This window comes from Danio aesculapii, chromosome 4 (assembly GCF_903798145.1).
Source record: "Danio aesculapii chromosome 4, fDanAes4.1, whole genome shotgun sequence".
In the NCBI taxonomy this organism is placed as follows: domain Eukaryota; kingdom Metazoa; phylum Chordata; class Actinopteri; order Cypriniformes; family Danionidae; genus Danio; species Danio aesculapii.
The window spans coordinates 25,161,117-25,179,952 of record NC_079438.1 but is presented as its reverse complement, the minus strand read 5'-3'; the positions used below and the strand labels follow the sequence as shown (position 1 = coordinate 25,179,952).

The 18,836-nt window shown below is 34.4% G+C and overlaps 1 long non-coding RNA gene and 1 pseudogene across 2 annotated transcripts; both read left to right on the top strand.

Moving 5' to 3' along the window:
• LOC130222311 (zinc finger protein 850-like) overlaps positions 1 to 18,836 on the top strand; it is a 535,728-nt pseudogene that overhangs the window by 61,001 nt on the left and 455,891 nt on the right.
• Positions 1,317 to 17,127, top strand: LOC130222421 (uncharacterized). Of its 2 annotated transcripts, none has more exons than XR_008836454.1 (4): positions 1,317 to 1,491; positions 15,551 to 15,605; positions 15,773 to 15,813; positions 16,803 to 17,127. It is a non-coding gene; the product is annotated as an uncharacterized LOC130222421 (long non-coding RNA). The 2 variants fall into 2 exon arrangements; XR_008836455.1 differs by lacking the exon at positions 1,317 to 1,491 and adding an exon at positions 12,875 to 12,897.

Sequence of the window (18,836 nt, the reverse complement as noted above, 5' to 3'; positions counted from 1 at the left end):
AGTTGGCGTTTCATTCCGCTGTGACAACCCCAGATTAATAAAGGGACTAAGCCATAAAGAAAATAATGAATGAATGAATAAATGAATGAATGAATGAATATATTATAAATTATTACAACCCCAATGAGGAAGTCTAATGCCACCTCTGATATACACACACAGTAATAAAGTCCTGTAAAAATGGCATAATCTATAGTAAAATACTACGCACTGTCACTGTGGAAATGACAAAAGAAATTAGTTATTAAAACAATTATTTTTAGAAATGCTTTGAAAAAATTCTTTGAGCATCTTGGGAAATATTTTTTGAATAATTAAATTCTCACAGGAGGGCTAATATTTTTTACTTAATAATTTTTTACTTCATTTTTACTTAATAATAACAACCTTATAGAATAATCAGCCATGTGTTTCACAGGAGGACACATTATTAGTTTAATTATTTAAAACATTATTTTTTAATTGTATTTATTTTATTTGTTTTAATGTCCATAATGATTTGAAGCAACATATTTGTTTGTGTATATTTTGTATAATTTTTTGCAAACTACCAATGTGTGCATACCTTTCATTGCTCTGTAAATGTTGGAGGTCTCAAGGGCCACCTTGTCCCCCTTTCCCTTCATGTTGAAATGGGACATGAGACGATTACTGAAGAGCCTGTAGAGATGAGTACAAATTTATAATGAAATTGCATTGGTGAATTGTTTGGAGTTGGAGTTCCCTTTCTCACACTGATAACAACGTTTTTAAGGAAAGCAATGAATTATGTATCTTAATATTTGGGAGTCTTTCATACTAATTTACACCAAGTTGGGCCAGTGTTTGTACATTGTAATTTAATTTTTGCTGCTTGCCTTATTGGAGTAATGAACGTTATGAAAATAATATAGGCCTAAACCAACAGTTGCAGATTTTCAGTCAATTCTGGCCCACAGACAACAGCAAGAGATAAGTACATATGATTTTTTAAACTATCCCTTATTCCTTACAACACTAGCACAGAAAAATAAACAATTCGTTCTTTCATCTTAAACAGTCAAGTCTTGTTCAAAACTATTTTTCCTGGAGGAGTTGTTTTACAACAGTATAGTTTGTCACCATTACAGTACAAGGGGCATTTTGCAAACACTACTTGTGTTACTCAGGCCTAATGTTAAGAAATATTCAAGGTTGAGGCTAGCATACAATATGAGTTTGAGGTACCCTCCGACCCCGGATGAGCGTGCACAAACATCCAAGGTGATACGTCAGAGGCGCCGGCCATGCGACCAAGCAAGATATGTGAACGCCTACTGTGGCACTGAGAAGATAAAACTGTTAAATGAAGTCGTTGTTTTTGTTTAACGTCCAGAAAAAAAACATTCTCGTAGCCTAAAAATATTCTGAACGAAAGACACGTGAACTACTTTGAAGATATTTTTGGTGAACCTCTGGACTTTGAGTTGGGTAGCCTACCTTGCTGTCTCAGGGAATTGGAACGACACGAGGGTAAGTGATTAATTAATTACTTTTTTCATGTTTTGTGTAAACACTTTAAGTACACTATATGTGGAGAAAATGAATGAATGAATGAATGAATGAGTAATTTTGATTGTGTTATTACATGGTCAGTGTACCGCTAATACTTTAAAGCTTACCTGTCAAGGACTTTATATACGCAGTCCCTCACATCCTTTCCTCCGATTCGAGCCAATTGCAGTACCTGTTGAAAGTTTATACAAAGTCTTTAAACAAACTCAGAGTCTCTTTAAAATTTCACAAAAATAATTATGCTAAAATAATAATTAGTGTTCTTTCCTACAATATTAAAAAAACAGTGCATGCTGTAAAGTTATTTTGATGTTTGATATTTTATCGGTTTCAATTCAATAAATCTCTTTGCGACTGTTTTATTTTAAGTTCAAAATATGGCAAATAGACAGAAATGGGTACCCATTATTCTGCACAAGCCCTAACGTCTTGAAATAAATTAACCCTTTGTATGAATTAAAAAATGTAACTATATCAACTTATCCAATAGCAGTAGCGAATTATTCAGATAAGCATCGCTTTTGTGTACAAGACTGATTATGTATTTTATTATATTGTTTTTATTCCTTTTATAAAATAATACAAATCAATTAAACAACACCAACTGAGATAAAGGTAGCAGTATATTCACAATATTATTAACTGTAATACACAAACCCTTTTTTTTTTTTTTTACAGTTATGACATTTTGGGCTGCACGATATTGGAAAAATAAAGCTATCTGACATTGAGATTTAAGTTCACCAAATCTTTATTTGGGAAGTTTTCATTCATTTAGATCACAGGTGTCAAACTCAGTTCCTGGAGGGCCACAGCTCTGCATAGTTTATTTCCACGTGTTTGAAACAATATGCATTCATCATATCAAAATTATGGATTAAGTACCATATATAAAAACAATAGATGCATAAGTGTAAAAAGACAAAGCTTGTGCATTATAGGAAATAAAATTATGAAAATTTTACAGTTGATTTGAAGTATTTTTTTAAATTGTTGTTGTCATTTAATTGATTAATATTATTTTATGTTTTTCTCCACAGGACTTTTAATGGATGTCGAATTCAGGAGAAGTACTGGAGGTCTGCATGTAACATGGAGAGGCAACTGTAGGTAAAGTGCCTGTAATCTGACCTTTTGAAGAAAATTCTATATATTTACCAGACGTCATTAACATCCCAAGTATTCCATTCGTGCAAAGTAAACAAAACTGACACGTTCACGATCTAATTTATGTGTAACAAAATGAAATGACACTGGGAAAAGTAGGCGATGCAGTGGTGCAGTAGGTAGTGCTGTTGCCTCACAGCAAGAAGGTCGCTGGTTCGATCCTCAGCTCAGTTGGCGTTTCTGTGTGGAGTTTGCATGTTCTCTGCATTCGCATGAGTATGTGTGTGTGGATGTTTCCCAGAGATGGGTTGCGGCTGGGTTGAATAAGTTGGCGGTTCATTCTGCTGTGGCGACCCCGGATTAATAAAGGGAATAAACCGACAAGAAAATGAATGAATGAATAAATGACTGGGAAAAGTATGGAACCATATTACTGAACTTTATTTTATACTTTGTACAAAATATTTTTGGCCCATTCTTTCACACAAACAGCCTTCCAATCTTGAAGGTTCTGTGGACATTTTTCTGTTCTTTAGTTAACAAATGCTGTGACCAAGTCCAATAGTTATGTTTTGCAACAATAAGGTTGCATAAGTGCCATCATTAGATGTTTCCTGATTCCTTGGTAATATGACACCTATTTAGTGGCCATCAGTTGAGACTGAAGCAGCTAATATTAATTTACCTTGATAAGGTCAGAGTTGCTTTCTAATTAACGACAGGTTTCAGCTTCTGCCAGGGCTTTTCATGCTTTTTTACACCCCTCTTACTTCTTGCATTTAATACTTTCTTCCCAGCATCACTTTTTCATTTTATTACACACAAATAACTTTTTAGAACTTGATTGATTAAACTAAATATTGATTATTGAATTTTTTTCTGATCATTGATAATAATAATTTAATTAAGAGTAAATTTAGAGCTTGTGAATCAGAATCAAATCAAATTTCTGGATAAATTTGTGTGTTCAAGGCATATAAACCATTAAAAAGGACCTATTATGCTTCTTTATAAAATGTCCAATACATATTCTTCATGTGGCCCCAGAAATAACCTGAAAAGTATCAGCATGATATACTATATGGGTTATCTATTTATTTGCAGCATGCCCTAAATACAACCTCATTTTGCGAAATTACAGACAAACTCATATGTAAATCCTACCAGTGTGGTAAATGCTTTGTTGTCAGTGAGGCGTTGCTCCTCTCTCTGGAACTCCTCCATTGACTCCAACTGCTTTATGTGGGTAGGTGACAAAGCTGGCTCATTTCTGCCAAGGCGTTGAACCTCCATTTCAATTGCAATTAATTTTGTCAGCACTTTTTTCTGAAATTCTGGGAAAAATGCACATTTATTAGAGCTGTATGATTTGGGGAGTAAGAACATCCTATGCAAACTTAGTTACCCAGTATAGCAGCAGCAAACTTTGCATCAGATGCCAAAGAATGAAAGAAGAAAGACTGAATCAGATTTGTACACCTGCTTAAACAATTTAATTTTCAGCCTGCTGAAACAGGCTGAAATCAGTGCTAAATGCCTTGAAAAGTTACCTATACAATGCTCGTTTCTTTAATATAAAGGATTCAATGTTATTTTATCAACAAAAATACATAACATTAGCTAATGTTTTGTTAGACACAAACTCATGTAACACATATAGAATTAAGAAACAGTTCATTAGCCTAGCTCATGGGCACTCAGTATATGGCCCGTAGTCCACCGTTTTGGTTGTCAAGTAAAAGCACAAGGCTGAACAGATAAGGCCATGTATATTACATGACATTTTTCTTAGATGTGCATTTTTGTTGTTTAAATCAAATCAAATCACTTTTATTGTCACATCATCATCAGCAGCACATGTGCTATGATAAGTGAAAAGCTATAATAACAGTGTAATTATATTGATAAATCTGTACTTTGAAACTAATTTTGTTGAAAACTGTGACATTTAAATGCACCCTGAATTTTCACTTGGTGACCACACAAAAGGTGAGCACAGTCACTATCCACTGTCCAGAAGCTGTCTGCAGAATGTTTATAAACAACACTACATTCAAACACTGTAAAACTCATGTAATAAGAACATCTATTTTGTTTGTACAGTGTGTTGTTTGGATGAATTCTGAAATGACATTTATTGAAATACTTCAACACTTACTCGCCGTGGATATTGGAAATAAATCATCTGTTTGACGACAAGACCCTGAAACTTCGGCACCTGGGTAAGAATACAAGTTTGTTGAGATTTTTTTTTTATTTTTGAAATTTTGTATAGTTAAACATGAACAGTGCATATTTACGAGCATAATCCTTGTGTCGGAGGCTGATTTCCCCGCTGCCAGTGCTTTTTCTGATCCTGACACTATAATTGTTGTTACTGAGGCTGTTTTCCCTGCTGCTTGTGCGGTGTCTGATCCTTCCCCTATCGTTGTAGTGGAGGCTGTCATCTCTGTTGCTAGAACTGTGTCTGAACCTGTCCCTGTCATTGTTATAGTGGAGGCTGTCGTCTCTGTTGCTTGAGCTGTGTCTGATCCTGTCCCTGTTGCTATAACGGAAGCTGTTCTCTCTGTTTCCAGAGCTGTGTCTGGGTCTGATGCTGTTGTCCCTAGAACCATGTTATTTTATTAAGCATTTATTTCTTTAACCAAAGCACATGTTCCCTGACTGAGTGAAAGAGTACAATACCAATAAATAACAATACAATGCTTGAAACAATGCAATATATATATATATATATATATATATATATATATATATATATATATATATATATATATATATATAAAGAAAATATCCATATGCACACACAAATAAATATAAGTATTGACTCAGCTTGGAAGTGATTAAAATTAATATTTTAAAACATTGTAGCAGTGGAGGTTGATAGGGAAGTATGCGATGGAAGGAATTGAGCTCTGAGGAAGGCTGGCGAAGAAATTTTTGTGCATTTTCAAGCCAGGCTATGAAATGGTTCTAGGAGTTTATAGTAGAGTGAAGGTGACTAATGTGATTAGGAACAGGTGTAGCTAGAACTCAATAGCTAGATAAAGTAGCGGTGGAGGTTTGAAGGCAAGTATGCAATGGAAAGAGGTAAGCTCTGTGGAGGGTGGGCGAAGAAAATGTTTTGCATTTTCCAGACTATGAAGCAGTTCCAGAAGTTCAAGTGGTCCTAGCAGAATCTATGGAAATCAGTTTATCTCACTGATTTTCTTACCGTTTACCCAATGCACTTGGGTTGGTAGGCAAAAGATAGACTTACTGTAACACCCAGGAGTTAAGTAAAAATCTCCAGACTCTTGAAATGAATTGTGGTCCTCTGTCTGAAACAATAATAGAGACAGGAGAGACCAACGTTGAGGAACATGTGGAGTAGAGTTTCAGAGATTCCATGACTGGGAAGAGTCCCTTAAGAGGAGACAGGTGACATGCTTTGTGAAGCTGCTGGATGCTGGTGTTTTGAACAGATGGAGGTAAGTTTGTGACAAAATCAACTGACTAGGGATGTGGGAATCCACCAGCTCCTGGAAAGGATCTTCACCTCTTTGGTCACAGAGATTATGAGAAGATATGGCAAAACCAGACTCCAACTGCTCAGGAGATTCTATGGAACAATTTTTAGGGGCTGGTTTCAGGAGATCAACAACAGGTAAGTACATAGATTTCGAGCTCTCTGGAGCACACAGCGGAACACAGGAGAACGAGAAGATGAGGAGCAGGTGAGTAAATGTTGGGCCAAATTCTATAATAAAACCCAAACATTAAACAGAGTGCAAGATGATTTTCTTTATAGTGGTGTGCAGGTGATTAACATGACGATGTAGCTAGAACTCAGGTGATTGTGAGCGCTGATTGGGAAAGAGCCTGGTGTGACTTTGACAATTATGAGAAGATTTTTAAATGAAAGTATTATTTTTATAACATCCTTGCCACGGTTACACAAGGAAGACAAAGATGGATATATCTTTAAGAATATTTATTTGTGCAATGACACAAATGCTGAGGGATAAAGCAGGTAAATGGTGTAGCAGAGAGAGAGAGCGATCTCTCACACAGTTCAAATGGTAAGTATCAGATCTTCAGTAAGACACCAACATAGCTTTAGTCACTTCCCTTAAGCAGATGTGTTTGCATCCACATGAGAAGGAGGACATCGATGGAAGAGTACAAGAGGAAGAGGAAGACCAGTTAGGAGAACCATCAGAATTCAATTCCTGCCGGTGAGTGAATGAATGAGGTGAGTCTTTATAGTGCATGGGTGATTGTGGGTGCAGGTATAGATCAGTAATCTGTTGATAGTTCACAGGTGTGGTGTGTGGTGGATTGTTACAGAGAGCGGTGACAGGAACAAGCTGAGGGTGTGACGATCCACTAGCCAACTTTTTGCCTACATATACAGTAGTTATGTGACCTGACCTGTAGCTGTTTTTGGAACAGTAACTGCTCCCTGATGTGACACTGCGCCTCGATCTTTTGCTGTGCAGTGATGAGTTGCTATGTCTCGAAGAAACGCTGTGCCTCGACTCATCACTGCGCTTAGGACTTCTAGATGGAATTTTTTCATGTTGAGAGTCTTAAAAAGACAAAAATGAATTATCTTCGATTTTACTAATAATTACTGATTACACATTTAGAAGCAATTGTATTAATTGTACTTCTTATTAATATTGTGTCTTTATGTTGAGTCACGTAATGCCTTCCACATTTGTAACTGACTTCAGACATGTCTGCTAAATGACTGAATGTAAAAGTAAACAAAAATATTGTTAAATTGGTGCAATGAATAAATACTTACTGGTTGTGGGCATTTCTCTGCCTCGAGACCCACCAACAAACTCAGCCTGGCTGCTCAAGGCTGTAATTTTAGAGAACAAAACATTTTAAAAAAATAATGTGTTAATGCATTTAACATTTTTTTATTATGCGCATATAAAAAATTCTATGCTTTATAAATATTGTCAATAGTACTCACAAGTTGTCTTTCCAGTTGTCTTATTCCAACCTGAAATCTTTTTTGGTGGAATAGGAAAGGGAGGCAGCTTCGTTCCTAATAATACACAGTTTAAATCAAACAGTTTGAAACAATATTCATCTCTAAAATTATGAATGTATAGTGAATATAATGCCATGCCATGAATATTTTACCGGTCATGCTTTCATCCTCCAACTCATCTGAATCTGTTAAAAATAGATCAATTTAGAACATTAATTGCACAAAGAAAAACAAATCCATGTTTAACATTTAGTGAGAAACACACCAACAACATAATCATCAAAGCTTCTTTTAGATCTTTTCCTCTTGCCACCAACCACAACCTCCTCCTCCTCCTCAGCTTGGCTGGTGAAGTTGTAACTTTCACAGTCACGGATATTATCTAGAGATGTATTAAACAATGTAATTACTGTAATAACTCACTAATTATAAAATGTAATGTGTATTTAATACAATAAAATAAATATAAAATACACACATTACATTACATTTATAATTATGTGATACTTTGAACCATCCTTTACTTAGAACTTACCTGAAGTTGTTTTTCTTTTAATTAATGGGAACACCAGCCAGTCATCCCGGGGGTCTATTTTCTTCTTAAAAGCTTTTTTTGAATCAATATTTGGCCATCTAACTGTTTTTTCGTTTACATTTATCCAATTACTGGGAAGTGTGCCTTCCATTTCTTTCCCATTTTCCACCCAAACAGCCCTGGAAAACATGGTCTGAAAAGGAAAGTATATGCATGTTACATTATGAAGTAAGTCATATCAATAATAACCTGCAGTACAGGACAAAGAGTATATGTTTTAGCATGCCTAGTTGTTTGGAATCTATGAAAGACTTTGCTAACATTGCTAATGCTAACACCGTCTTGTACTAGTTAAGCTACAGAAGCACTTGATTAAAACAAATTTAGAGCACTCTTCTGCAGTTAATTATAATGGAAATTAGACTAATTCCAACCTTTATCAAATATGCTCAGTCCCATGGCGTAGGGGTATGAGGACATAACCCCCAGATTTCTGTGGAAGGCAGACCACCTTGCGGTGGAGCTCTGTCTGGTGCAGTACTCTTCTTTTCATCCTGTCCTGTTCATTTCTTGTGCACACTATATTTAAAAGTTTGGAGCTGCATGGCTGATTAAATAATGCAGAAGTGTAGCACTGGTTAAGAACTTTACAAATGAAAGTTCCATCATCATTTTTTTCTTGAATGAAAGCAAACCTTTCATCTTTCAAGAGAAAACAGGAGTCTTTTTCTTTGAGTGACAGCAGAGGCTGTGTGGCATGTTGTGCTTTGCTCAGGTTGTTCTCGTGTTCCATTTCAGATAAACGCCTGGTGACCTGTTCTAGTGGACTTTTTCCATTCCTCACTAACTTTTTGATTTTTTGCAAGTAGTTTTCAAAAGGAAAACAGCTTATTTCATTTAGTGACCGGTTGAAGTGTCTAACATCTTCATGAAGATGTGTTAGTCCATGCACATTGTACACTGGAAAACACTTTCCATACAGGTCTCCGCTGCACTTGACAAAGTGCTTCATCAAGTCTTGAGCAAACTGAAGGTATGCATTTCGAATTTCATCATCTGGCTCCAGCATTATAGACATGGCCACAGATAGTGACAAGAAATGGCTGTATTTGTCTTGCGACAGCACATTTTTTAGTACTACGGGACCCGTGTACAATAAAAATTGCCGTAATTCGGTGGCCTTCCACCTGTCCAATTCATGTAGACCTCGGGGTTGCCGTGCAAATTCACTGGGCATCTTCCCTCTAAATGCATTAAGTTGTTCGGATATATCACCCCTTTGCCTTACAGACAACCGGCATTGTTTTGGACCTTTTGTCAAAAACTGCATGAGACGTTTAACTACACCTAGGATGACCATGTGCATGTAATCCAGAACAAAAGAGGTTATGCAAGGAATTGATGCAGAAATCAAGGGGGTGACACCGGTTTGGTGATTGCTGTACTCTGCTCTGCTGAACGCCTCATCCGTACGAAGACAGCATTCCTGTTCCTTGAACACAATTCTTCCCTCAACATGCTCACCTCTAATTATGCATCTTTCACAACTGTCATATGAGTTATGATTTTTGATGCATTTCAAAAATGCTCTTGCTGGGGCATCACAGATCACAGCATCAATGTGGACAGTGTAAGTTTGGTCTTCATAACTTATCCTGTTATCCTGGAGTTGCTTGTATTCAGTCAAAAAGTCAGACAGAAACTCTTCAAGGGGACTTGGCTTCTTTTGTCCACAATAAATAGCAACAATAAATGGGTCGAAATGGCTTATCTTTGCTAGTATTGGCCAAAACTGAATGTTGCTACTCTTAAAAAGAGGAATTCCATCAACGTTTATGCTGAGGTGTACAGCATCAGATTCTAACTGGCTTAAAAACTTTTGGATCCCCTTCTCTAATCCATAATATATATACTTTCCACCACATTTATCAACAGATGTTTTTTTTTGTGGTGTATCAAGAAGTGTCCTTGCATCCTTGGGCAACGTGTGCCCTTGTTGTCTCAAAATGGACAGCAATTGATTTACAGATCTGTGTGTCTCTCTGTTGTCTGTGGCCCACTGCCTCAAGTCATCCTCCAGGTTTAAATTCACTTCATCATTTTGTTTATTTTCTATATCTGACTTCTCATCATTGCTGAAACTGTCCAGACTATCTGTATTCTCTAGCTGACTGTCACTCTCAAAAACATTTGGAATGCCTGGCAGACTGTCCTCACTGTCTGAGTCCTGCAGAAGTTGATTCAGTTCTCTTTTTCTTTTTCGCCATGTTTTCAAATAAGCCATCTGTAAAATAAGTAGTATTTGGAACGAGGGGTCAAGGAACGGAGGACCCATTTGCAGCATTTATAAATTCTGTTGTCTGTTTGTGACATTGCATAATATACAATAAACAATGACAGGTGAGCCAAAAGACTGAGTTTCTGAATTACGTGTTAGGGAACATAACACATTACATTTTAAGTTTATTCTGCCGAAATTAAAAAAATTAAGAAAAAAAAAGATTTGTTGAATTAGATTGACGAGACTCAAAGGTCTCAATTAAACAATTAATACAATTGTTTAAACCTTCCAGTGTGCATTCCAACAGAGCTTATTAAAAAAAATGTGTTCATGTAATAATTTGTGTATTGTTATACAATTGTAATAATTCACAAACATATGCAAACACTGGCATTTTTAAGGAGACAAAATTAGAACACATTAACAAGATTAATTACATTCTTAACCAGATCTCTATGCCGCCCTTTAAGCTCACCTGTTTTTCCAAGGTCTCAGGGGTCTGTTCTTTCTACATTAAATGGTCTTAAAAATTGTAGCCTAAAGCCCTGTTCTCGTTTCATTTTGATACATTCAACAACAACAACCTAAAAAATATACCCAGCTGCAAAAACCCAGCACTAACAGTTTCAGAGCAGCGTTAATGTATTGTTTTTTGTATTTCCTCTTCTAACTTTTTGTTTTTCATACAGGAAGCAGGCATATAAATGTACAGGCTATTTCTGTTTACTCTGGTTGTAAATTTACAACCGGAGTAAACAGAAATAAACTATTATTTGTAGATTATATGTTATATTGATTAGATTATAGATTATATTATATATCTCAACTTTATAAAAACTAAGACAATTCAATGTCAGTGTCAATGTTTACCACAGACAAAATATGAACAACCTTTTTGTTTATTTGTTTGTTTGTTTTTTATTTTAAAGGTTGGCATTGGATCATATAATTTCGATGTTGGAAATGTCTTCAGAAATCTTTACTCTGGCTGTTCAGTAATTTCATTACGTAATTCAATTGGTAAGTATCTAAAGCCAAATTAGCTAAAGCAAACTTTATTATTTTTAAGCCTTAAATTTATGTCTGAGATAAATAAAAATGTCTGCAATGTATTAAATAAGAAAAAAACATATTCAGTAGATTTTCATTGATGTACAGGCACAAAAATTAAGGTGTTGTTAAATTTATCACAAAATATACTTACAAAGCCAAAGATGATTGCCTCTCTGGTTCTAAAAAGAACACTTTAGACTAGTATTCAGCAGATGTTGAGACACAAGCAGAGGGGAACAAAAACATGTTAGAAAGTTAGATATTGCAGGAGTCTAAAGATGTAATTTTTATCATTATTGATTTAAACAAATCAAAGATACAAACAACAGTTCTATGTGAAGTCTTTTTTGAGATGTATGATGTAAAAATGCAAAGAAAAGCTATTATTTTGAACTGGCTTTTTTCATTGAAAAGTAAAATGGATCAGTTTATAATGAAGCAAGAAAAAATATATTCAGCACTGATAATTGTAAGAAGCATCATTAGTAATTTTCCAATAAAAAATTGATTATAATACAACAGCAACGCATTATATCATGATTTCTGAAGGATCATGTGAAACTGAAGAATGTGGTAATGATGATGAATATACAGCTTTGAATCACAAGCATAAAACAAATTGAACTGCATTTAAAAAAGCAGTTCATTTAATTAATTAATTTAATTAAATGATTAAATAATTAAATTTTTATAGTTTTAACTTTATTTTTGCAGGCTTGGTGGGCAGAACTAAGAGGTAAGCTTTAATTATTTATTCACTTATGTTACTGAGATATAATGGTGTAATTAATGGAGTTTAAAACAAGTGGTCACGGGAGAGTAATGAAACCATGCAGGAAAAAAAAAAAACATAAAAATCTTTGGAGCTAACATTACTGTAAATATGGGCCATGGAGTAAGGTGTTTTTTTAGATTTTGAAATAGAAAAAAAAGATCTTTCTACAGATTCTACAATATTCAAAGATTTGTTGGCAAATTTAGAACAATGGGAGGAAATAGATGTGACAAAACTAATAATACTTAGGTTTGATAATAATAGTCTTAAAAGTTATTTGTACAGAATGTAGGGACATGAAACTGGAAAGTATATATATTTGTAATAAATGTACTATTTGCTGAACTTGATGAAAATTATTAAATCAATTCGATTAATGTTTTAAGAAAATAATTAAAGAAAATTTCAATAAATTGAAATTCTTATTGATATTTTAAATACACTGGTTTATGTGATAGAATTTAGTGGGCTCAAGGGTAGTTTGTGCTCCTGTTTTTGACCCATATTCCTAATCAATAGGTGGCAGTAATACACCTATAGTAAAATAGCCTAACTGTGCGAATTACAATGCGAAGAAGAGGAGGAGGAGGACGACGACGACCGCGAGCTTCATGGGTTTATAGGTAATACGAGTTACTTTTTCGACAAGGTGCTTCATTTCTTTTCATTCATAGCATTATTTTATCACATAGTAAATTGCATGTGATTTTCGTTGTGTGTGGGGGGCGGGGACGCTGGAAACGCGATTATAGCCCGTTTTAGTATTTAAGGCTGACCATTACTTCTTGCTCTCTATCACACGCACAAACACTCCATTTAACTTATAATAGCATTTTGAAACTGGTTACTAACTAACTAACGCAGTTAACGTTAGTCCTCAGGGATGGAGTGAGTCTTATGATTATATCATGTAAAGTCTGTTTCTTGCTTATGAAACCTAACCGTATCAAACGTAATGCTTATTAAACTTAATTTAATAACTCATTTAACGTAACGTGTTACTTTTCTCAGCGCTGATGGCCCAAACCAATCAGACACATTAAATTTTTCCCGCTCCAACAGCTGATAGACCACGTCAGTTTACTTTTTCGATAATTAACCATGGTTTACTACAGTAATATAAGTACATAAATATTTAATAACATTCGGTTAATGTAATTAAGCCATGGTCGACACAGATTAACGTTTTTTTGGTCATAAAAAACACAGTTTAAACATTTGTAACGTAACATTTGGTAATGCGCCAAAAAGTTAGGGTTTTACGTTAAAAAATCCTTAAAGAGATGGCACATGCGTAAAAATAAATAAATTAATTCTAACGACGTCGAAAGGCTAACGTTAGCGTTAATAAATGATACTTACCAACAACTGACAAATGAACCTTGAGCTTAAAACCGAGCAAAACAAGTAAATATGTAAACAGACGTATAATAACAAGTGTAACAAATGAACAGGGTTGTTATGTACAATATTTTTGGTATTTACAGATTAATATTGAGTTAAATCGCAAACTATTATAAAAAAATGACGTTGAGGGTGCACTATCATCATCTGTGTACAAACAGCCGGTGGTCATGTGACGTGTCAACATGACCAACGGCTGTTTGTAAACAGATGATGATAGTGCACCCTCAACATTATATAATAGTTTGCGATTTAAATCTATTCTCTAAACACAAAAAAAAATGTACCTATAATAATACTTTTATTTACAGGTTTGTCCATAATTGTAAGAATATTTTTTTATTAATTTAATAAAAAAAATTACAATACATTACATTTTGTACGTTTACTACTTTTATTTATATTTATACAGTATTATAATAATTGTTTTCTCGTGTATGTTGTTTAAAGCATTAAAATAAATAATAAGAAAGACTACAGCACATAACTTACTGGAAAACTGGTTGTCTTACAATCAATTATTGTAAAATTAATTTTAAAAATAATAAATGATAAATATGTCTAGCATATTTTTATATTAATGCAACAGAGTACAGTATTTATGATTTTTGCTTTAATAATGATTAATTTTGGTGTAATGCATTAATTTTTATACATGCATATCCCAGCATGTCATCATTGATTTTTGCACTTAACAGTTTTTTTGTGTGTGTTGTGGAATCTGAAGTCAGTCCTTTTTTCTTGTTTTTCATGTTTGAATTGTATATACTGCATGTTAAACTAAATGTGAAATGCTGAATACATACATCATACAGGTTTTTCCATGGTGTGCTCCACTGATGGATAATCTCATTACAACTGTTAAAGGGACTGTTCAGACAAAAATCTAAATTTCCCATTAATTTACTCATGCACAGCTCATCAAAGATGTAGTTACCCTTTTTCTTCTGTAGAATATTAAAGAAGGGTTTTGGCTGAATCTGTGCTCAATGCTGATTCATATAAATGGCAGCCAATAGTGATTTTTGTTTTTATACACATACAAACAAGTCTAAATCAATAGCCATTGCACCTGGTGACACCAAAGTCTTGTGAAGTAAAACTACTGGTCTGTGTAAGAAATTGAACATTATTTACTATATTATTAGCTTTAATTTAAAGTCTCCTCAAACAGTACTCATAAATGTTTGCCGTTGAGTGTGTAGCTTTTTTTAGCAAGGAGTGTGCCCTTGCAGAAACGTGACAATACTACAAATGCAATGCAGACATTCGTGAGTATTGTTTGAGGAAGCTTTTGACCAAAAGCCATTAATATTGTAAATAATGTTCAATTTCCCTAATTAATGGTAGATTAAATTTTTGGGAGAACTATCCCTTTAAATCTACAACTGTTCTGTCACATCTTTGGGAAATTTGAGGAAAGACACTTACTGTACATAATATCAGTATGCTAATGTATTTTAATATTAAGTAGAAAATCATCCAAAGCAATATTACTTATTTATTTGTGTGTAATTTAAAATGTTGTTTTATGAGATTTCTTTTTATATTTAATGTTTATTAGTAAATTGATTCAATAATACAAAGGCTTAACTTTCTGATGTCAGGAAGAATATAATTTATTATTATTAAAAAAAAAAAAATTAATTTCACATGTCTTTGGTTGTTTCTCATAGTATAGCAATTGTCCCCATTGTTTGGCAATGTTATAAAAAAAAAAACTGAGTGTATTAAGTCCCTAAATTTCATTTATGTATACATTAATTCATGAGAGGCTATGTGCTTTGTTTAATTAAATATTATGTTTATTCACAGCAAATTATGTTCTGCTCACCTGACTCATGCAGAGTTCTGTTCTGTTCTTTCATCTAGATACTCCTTGGCAGCCAGTCTTTGTATGGAGTCCACCGTGATCTACTGTATAGAGGTAAAGTTGTCTCTTTTCCCACAGACTATCAGGTACTTTTTAATATTATTTTCTGGCAACAATGTTTACGTTGTTTTTGATTATGCAATATTATGCGATACCTCATTGCCATGTACAATGTGAAATTCATATAAAAATTTTAATTCTCTTAATTTTTTCACGCACAGCCCATTCAAGATGTAGGAGCCTTTTTTTTCTTCAAACTGTGGTACGTTTAATACTAGTGGTATGCGGACTTCCGTCTAGTGGTACGCAGAACAATTACTAAATAATAAAAGAAAAAATGTTTAAACCTTTGACGTGTACAATAACACCAATGTGACCAGCTCCGGCTGTTCTCTGAAGTGTACAAGCACACTGCTATGCTTAGAAAATTTAGTGCTTCGGGTCATCAGATGCTAAAAATAATGTGTGTTTAAAGTGTGTTTTCGATATATATATATATATATATATATATATATAGTTATTTGTTTTGTAAAGCTGCGTGGCTTTCATTTTCGTTTGTTACCTCAGATTTAGGCTAATTTGTCACGAGACTTTCCATGCTTGAAGTTTGGAGCTAGAATATAATTAAAGTTAGTCTCTGTGTGCGGTTAATGCAAACTCCACTGTGTACTTATTAAGATGTGATCTTAGTCGCACCTAATCACGGTAGGCTATTGCCACTCGTATGAATGGATAAATCACGTAGCCTATGAATTGGTCAAGCACTGTATTGATGCGTTTAATCCATACCTGTCAGCCCTCCCGTTTTTTACCAGGATTCTCCTGGATTTTACAATTTTGTCCAGCGATCATTCCGTTTAAGTATTTCCCCTATTTCTAATCTTTCTATGAAAAGTGAAAGTATCAATGGGCCGATTACAAATGTGCTATAATTGCAAAAGCTGTTCAAGAGAATTATGCTTTCGCTTTACTTAGGCTTGACAACACGTTGAAATTATTATTAAAATAACCACATTATTATTCACATAAACATGTATGTTCACTTGACATGTTTATTATGTTATGGAATTTTTATGCTTTAGAAGAATCAAAAACTTACATACAGCACCTTTAATTGTTTTTTGTTTATGTTGGCGACCAATCATTACTTGTGAGTAAACAATACAGCAAGATTGTGTAGACAATCTTGTCATAACCAGAATGGTATTACAGCCCAACACTATGATAGTTTTTTGTGTTCATCTTTACTAGGGTCCAGTGACTACTAGGGGGTCTCTGCAAACGTTCAATGAGGACCATTAGACTTCTTGAGAAGGATTGGCTCAGGGAAGGATTGACTGCAACCATCTCACCCCAACCCCTGGGTGCATCAGCATTGGATATTATGGGTTAAACCTCCTGTCTATTGTTTAGGGTCACTAATGGTTAAAGAAGTGGACTTGTGTTCAGATGGATGAAGATTCAGTCTCAGTACTAGCAGGGATTGTACATGTTGGGATTGAATAACCAGCACTCTCAACACACTCTATACCAGTGGTGGGCAAACTTTTTAGACCTGAGGACCACATTAAGTTTTGCAAACTAGGTGAAGGGCCACTTGTCAAATTCTTCAAAAAATAACTTTATTTATAGTGGCAGTATGCATGAAACCTATAATATCAGACAGCAACATGTCACATTAACACAAAACAGACTTTTTTATATTATTAAGTCAAATTTACAAGTCAAATTAATTTGCACTGCTATTTATATTTACTTATCAATTATCATAAAACAATAAAATAATCCCTTATAAAGTATAATAATAATAATGTAATAATTTTTACTGTGGAAAATAGAAAAGATATTGTCTGATAGAAAACAAATCTCATATTAACACATTATAAATAATTCTTAAAGTTTACTATTCAGTCAAGTTTACAATAATCTAATTTGCACTGCTTTTAGAATATATCAATCATAATAAAACTTGATAAAACCATAAAACTTTGATAAAATAACTTTTTAAAGTGGATGTGTGCATGGAAAATATATTCTTTGACAAACTCATTTAACCAGCAATTATTATATAATTTGAGTCAAATTTACAACAATCTGATTTGAGCTTGTGTTAATATGCTCATATCAATCATAAAACTATGAGATAAAATGAAAGAAGAATCTTAGTCTTTTTTTATTCTAAGTCAAGTTATTATGAGTGTGTTAATGTGAACAATGAGCCTGGTCCCCTCTCTTCGCAAGGGTGTCAAAGTCTGGAGTCGGCTACGATTAAAAACGTGAGGCGCAGCCGGTGGTTAAAACGCGAGGTGTGTAGAGCACATAAGCAGCGCGCAAAACCGTCGCAGCCGATAGTAAACCGTTCAAAATAGGCACCTCTTAACGCATAAATCGCTTTCCGTGTGATCATCCTTTTAGATTGTAGTCTTTAAAAACAGCAATACTTTCTTGGCATATTAGACCTACTGCTTTCTGTCCGATATTGGTGAAGTATTTTGTTGTTCATTTTTCCTTAAACACACAACATACAGAGTCAATTTTTCTTATTTTTGCATGACTCATTTTCAGTCATTGACGGTTAAGTGCATTTTAATATCCGAGAGTGTGTTCCAGAATTAGACTAACTTTACCACTTGCAATACTGCCATCACATGGCATCTCTTCACCAAACTGTTGTTCGGTTAGGCTCGGACACACTAAGGTTGTAGTGTGACTGCAAATTGCGAAATTTAAAACGTGACATAATTTTTAAGGGATGTCAGTTTCATGCGGATTAATTAATCATTGTTACTTTTCAATGAATGTGAACTGTCATAGTTTATTAAAGACCCGAACCCCTCACTGCACGTCAGCTGCACCTTCAGCAACCTCCTAATAGCAACCTCCCAACCTCCTGTGAGCAACAGTGCTTCTCTTCCTAACTAAACAGTACCATCATCGATGACATAAGAGTGTTCTGGCTTGGAAAGTAAAATTGCAATGTGAGTGCGAGCTGAGGGGAGGGGGGAGAAGCGCGTCCTGGCACGATTTTAGTGAAGCGTGCCTAGTGTGAGTACACCCTAAGTTTACTCGACACACCATTGAATTAAAATATACTTTTAATACACTACCTATTTCGAAAAATATATTTGATAACACTTTTTATAGAATGCTAACCATCCTTATTGCACTTTTAAATATACTATCTTTACAAATAAAATACACTTATAAATTATTTAAAATATTTACAAGTTTGCCTTTACATGTCCACTTAGAGCACTTTTATAATATACTTGTAGTTCATAGTAG